At 31.1% G+C, this 6,282-nt stretch overlaps 1 pseudogene; it reads left to right on the top strand.

Annotated features, from left to right (window-relative positions):
* The first annotated feature begins 1,497 nt into the window (after positions 1 to 1,497).
* Positions 1,498 to 2,838, top strand: LOC105626968 (annotated as a pseudogene).
* The last annotated feature ends 3,444 nt before the right edge of the window (positions 2,839 to 6,282 follow it).

A 6,282-nucleotide genomic window follows, 5' to 3' on the forward strand; every position in this document is an offset into this window, starting at 1 on the left:
ATATATATATATATATATATATATATTATATATTATATATATATATATATATATCCATACATTTTTATTAGAGCACAGATTTAAAAAATACTATTAGGTCTACAAATAAGTTCTGACCTCTCCGAATTAATCAATTGTAACTTTACTATAAATTCAAATCTTTCCTGCTATTTTCGTAGTACCAATCTTTATTATAAAAAAAACTATATATGGAAACCTTGCTAGACATTGGCTGTGTTCCAAAATATGCTGCCAGTGCTGAAAATGTACAGTATACGTAATATAAACAGTAGATTTGCAGCGCTGACAGTGAATTTTGGAACATAGCTTATAATTTATAATCTCACAAACCTTAAAGATGCATTTTCACGAGCTGCTCAAACTGAGGATCGATTGTGTATTTTGAAATGAGGTGAAAATTACAAAAGTGAACAAATTCACTAGAATATTCATAATTTAATTGATCAATATCTAGAAATCATTGCTCACTTTTGTAATTTTCATCTCATTTCAAAATACATCGAATCCCTGGCTGTTTCAGCGATCATGATGATTTTTGTCTCAAAACTATTAGAGTGACAATTTTATACATGAAAAAGAGCAAGAAGCATTAAATTTGACATTTGAGCAATAAATTCGACATGTTCGTATTTTTCATGTATCATTTGCAATATTAATACGCTGAATTAAACAGTTATTAGATTATTCTGATTTGCACATATTGAATTCTTTATCAGCAATATAAAAAAAAAGAATAAATTAGATTATGTATATCACAATCAACGATGATCAACACGGTCGATAACATTTGAGTATTTGACGCTTGTAGTTGAAACTATTCAATCTACAAAATTTTCACTGGATAACGAGCGACAAATCTGTTAATTAAAATGATAATTATATTCACTTATAAAAGAAAATCATTATTGCGATATAGAATCCTCGTTACTTGAGACTTTATAAGCCTTCATATAGAAAACACGGAATTTCTGAGAGATTCACGTTTTTCCTGACTTCAATCTTCGCAAGTCTATTATAGAAACTTCTCGATATAAATTTATAACAATTATCGAATAGTTTCTAGGCAAGAATTATTATAACAAAATGTTTTAGAAAATTAAGTATTTGATTTTTTTTAGAATATAAAAATTATTTTGCAAGAAAAATATTCTTTAAACGTAAAGTATGATCTTCGCACTGGATTAAATTAAGACCGGCCCTAAGTGTCTTTATATTAAAAAGAAAACGGTTACAGCCAATATAAACGCTCTCTTAAAGTCCGTCTACAATGGAAAGTTTTAGGCCGCAACAGTAGGCAGTAATGTATTTCCGATTTAGGAAGTCGCAACAGTAGTCATAAGCGAAATGATTATTTCCATTTCGGTGCTGCCTATAGCTTACAGTAAACGTCTTGCGTTACTTTGATAGCGATTTTCAGCCTTATCAGTGAATGAATCAGTGAATTTGATATGCAGTTTCTCGACATCCGATATTAAAATGTCTGGCGAAGATGATATAATAAATAGCGTAAAGGTTATGGTAATGAACATGACTTTATTACAACAAGAGCTTATCACTCTTATCAAAGTGAATCCCGCTCTATATGCGAAAAACTGAAAGGAATATGCTGATAAAGATTTAGTTTGGAAGAGCATTGGATCTTGTTTGTCAAAATAAATGTAAGGTGCATATAAATTAGTTGATTTGCATGTGGCGATAAGTTTAAATTATTTTATTCATATTTTAATTTCTTCTATCACCAGGAAAAGATGCTGCCAAAATGTGATACAACATTCGCCAGCGATTTGGTAGGGAAAGACGGAAGATAATAATAAGGAAAATTAAAGGAAAATTGGACAAAGCACAAAGCCCCTATGTACCGAAATGGCAATTTTACAATCTATGTTTATTTTTAGTAGACCATATCACGCCTCGCAAGTACATATATAATCATTTATAAATGAATTATATTTTTTAAAAAGAGACATAATGTACACTGATCTTTGTTTAACATTAACAAAAAATATGTAATGATTTATTGTGTTATACTGTATCGTCTATGTCTCCTGTTAAAAGTATCCAAAATTAGCTTGGTGTGTTGTAACATTAGATATTAATATATATTTTGGTATTTCAGAACTGTCAGTAATTATACATCAAAGAAAATTGTGAATAAGATCTCAATAACAGGGAAAACTCTTCCTTTTTTATTGATTTTATCTTCATTTTCATCACCTTCATTATCATCAAAATCAATACCATCTCTACAAATATCACATCCACATACACTATCTCTACAAGTACTGTTTCCGTAAGTACCATCTCCACAAGTACCGTTTCCGCAAGTACCGTCTCCACATGCATTGTCTCCACATGCATTGTCTCCACAAGCATTACAGTGCTTTTGTCTCCGTCAAGTATATGGTCTACAAGTGATTTGGAGTCAGTGCTTAGCAGTAAGTAAATTGATATGTGTAAATATAATAGAATGGAATAAATATGAAGTGCGTAATTTTCATTTATCTCTTTTTATCTTCAGATGATGCATCTGTATCATTGATTGAGAATAACAAGGAAAAAGCTGTTACACATGCATCATCATATTATCTAGTAACCCTCGTGGAGGAATGTTCTTCTGCAGCAGTTAATGCACCAAAGGAAATGCTGAAATCGATACAGAAATTGTCAATAAAAAGAACTATTCCTGAATCAGATAACTGTGCTAAACGCGGGAAAAAAGAAGATTATGTATTTGTACAAGCTATGATCAGACAATCAACAGCCTTGACCTCTGTCGCTCAAAAAATAGAGGAGTCTTTGACAAATTCTAGTCAATGAAGTTGTACTCAATCTTCACAATCAACCGTGAATGAATTAGTCTCAATTGCCATTACATATGCTCTTAAATCTGTACTTGAAGAAAAGCGTCTTGAATGTATGATAGAAATACTCCAACTTATAAATTCAAAGTATGTGCAGCTATAGCTGATTTGAAAGTTTAAGTTAAAGATTCTTTTCTCTTTTTCGATCGAGTAATATAAATAGTACGAGTGGTAGGTTAAAAGAGATAGGAGGAAGCAGATGACGGGGATCTTGCCGCCACAACTCGGTTTTTCCTAGACTGTCTCTACCAATCTCTCACCACTTTTACTGTTTACATTACTCGGCTATAAGCTTGTAACTTTAATATTCGACATATGAGAATATATTATTTTTATTACATGAAACATCTTATTAATAAACATTTTTAGTTTTACAAAGTTATTAATTTTTTAATAACTCTACGATAGTATAAATATAATTTGTAATAATTAATAAACTATGATAATAATCCTGTTGTAATAATTATATATTATATTTATAAAAACTTAGAAAAATTGAATAAAATTGTTTTGACTAAAAATTATATAAGACTGTTAGAAATATAAGAATAAAAGTAACAATAAATTTTTAATAAATTTCTATTATCATTTATTGCTTATATAATATTTTTACATATAATATTCAATATATATGAGTATATCCTGTTTTTACTAATATAAAACATATTTATATATAAACATCTTTTTTATTTAATTTGTAATATATAAATATATTTTTTGCTGTAATAAATATTTTATTTATATAATAAAGTTAGAAATTATATTAATGAGGAGAATTGATAATAGCCCCTCTGAAAGTGTAATCATATTGCCATGAAGCTTGAGCTTAACCAATTGGAGAAACAAAATATTTCTTATTTCCTTCGCTACAGAATTTGCACGATTAGCACCCATTCGATGAATTTCAGAAAAATGTGACGAAAAATATCTCCATTGTCCTCTAATGCTGCCATCTTGTTCCTCGATATTAATTAAATCTGTTGTAATACTGTACTGACTTGTTCATATTTTCCTGTTTCTTGCGCAATCAAAAATTGTGTAGGCAAACGAGGTCTTTCAATAAATTTTCGCAGTTGATTATTGACATGCAAAGAGGTTTGTGTAAGATATGTCATCGTGCAGTTAAAATATCAAAAGCATTGTGCGCCGTGCATGTGACAAGCGATTAATTAAAGATTCTCATCAATCAGCTTTTTACACGGATAGGGTCGCATCATATTGACAATGGGAAAGCCTCATCGCCAATAAAAAAAAAAGGCAAAAGAATATTAGTCTCTGGAAGTGGTGTCGGATCTGGTAAGAGTAAATTGTCTGCAGCCAGATCACTTGCAAAATCTGTGTTAGCCCATACTCCACTCACTTCACTTATCAAACCTGAAAATAGATTGTCACAGAGTGACAATTACAGAGAATATATATTATAAACTATACAGGGTATCTGGAAATAATCGCCAATATAAAATATTTCTTGAGCAGGTAGAGCGGACTAAACTGAGTCGAAAAGTCCTCTACCATTTTGTAAATTTCCCCAATAGTTAATGAGATTAATGATGAGATGAGATTAATCCTTAAAGATAACCGAATACGCGCCCTCGCTTGCCCTACTATTGCGAAGTATATATGCCGATCGCTTGGCGCGCGGGTCTTGGGAGTTGGGGATTGGCTGGCAAACGCCCCGCGCGCGCTTGCAGGCTATCCCTGCTTCCTACGGCCCGCGCGCCAAGCGATTGGTGAGTGTACACTACACTAGTATTCGGCTATTTTTAAAGATTAATATCTCGTTAATTATTGAAAAACTTACAAAATGGTAGAGGACCTTTCGACTCAGTTTTTACTTACATCAAAGTGACAGCAAGACGCAACTCCGTAGGAAGAGAAGCTCGAATACTGTAATATTTTCTTAAGATGAGAATAAAGCAAATTTACTAGGAAATTAAATTGCTCGGGTCACATTCTATATGGTAATTCAAAGAATTTTTCATAGTCACTCTGAAGTAATTCTTGAACGAGATTATGGTAATGATATGGAGCATTTCGTAGCCCTGTTTACAGGTCGAACCCACCAACGTCGTTGCTTTCGTCATCCTTCTTATCTGTCATTGCGACAATAATAAAATATCCCAAGATAAGCAAAATAAAAAGAAAAGTCCAATTTTTCTTATATTCATAATGTTACAAGTGCTGAGAAAACTCACATTTTGCATGTAATCTCAAACGGCGTATTTTCTGACTTCAAACAGTCAGTCTATTTTCTCATTGATTATACTTATCACCGTTTCATTGTAGATAGACATTGTTGTAGAAATTGCACTATTGCTTGCTTACAGCCAATTTCATTATAGGCAAACTTTAAAGTCTATTCTACAATAGTTGTAAGCGTAGTTGTAAGTTCTTACAGTTGTAAGAATTGACCAATCACAATCAAATATTCTCCTTACATTCGATTTGATTGTTAATTCTTACACAACCGCTTACAACACGCTTACGTCTATTGTAGAATAATCATATGACCATATTCATAGTCAGACCTTGTACTTAAGGCATGACACATGATTTCGGACACCAACATCAAAGGATTCAACACGGAGTGCTGCTACTGGTTCTACTTATACTGTGCTTTAGGCCTGTTACATAATAGAATCGCAATTCTTAAGCTGTAAGAATTTAACCAATCATAGTCGATTATTTTTGTCATATTCAACGGTGATTGGCCAATTTCTTATGGCTTACATCTTGAGATTCTATTGTAGAACAGACATTAATACTCATATTCACAGTCAGGCCTTAAGGCTTCCTTAAATTTATCTTTAGATGTTCAGCAGTCAATGAAATAATTCGTAGATAAAGATAAATCTAAATATTTAGCAATAACGAAATATTTTAATATCATATAAATAACTGCAATTCATATTTTATTAAATAAATATTGATCATGTTGTAAAATTATCAATGCTGAAAATCCATAGTGCATGTAACGTAAATCAGATTTTTAGCGCTGGAAGTGAATTTTAGAACATAGCCATTATAAATTTGCACATACAAATGAAATAAAATAAGAAATAGTTATACAAAAATAAAAAATAAATTATTCAATAAAAAAAATTAATAATAATATTAAATGCAATATTATAGTTGTAATAAACGACTGACATTTTAAATAATTACAACATATATAATGTGTCAATTTAAATACAATTTCGATTGATGACAATATATATCTATAATGCACTAATATATTAAGTGTACAACTTTGCTTCCGCCGTTTTTTTTCCGAAATTCGAGGTTTTATTGTAAAAAACTGGTTATACATTTATGATTCAAAGTATTGTCCATCGCTGGCCACTACTTTCTCCCATCTTTCGGGTAGCATACGAATCCTGCGTCGAAAAAACTGGTCATT

This window comes from Atta cephalotes, assembly GCF_000143395.1.
Source record: "Atta cephalotes unplaced genomic scaffold scaffold00007, whole genome shotgun sequence".
Lineage (NCBI taxonomy): Eukaryota > Metazoa > Arthropoda > Insecta > Hymenoptera > Formicidae > Atta > Atta cephalotes.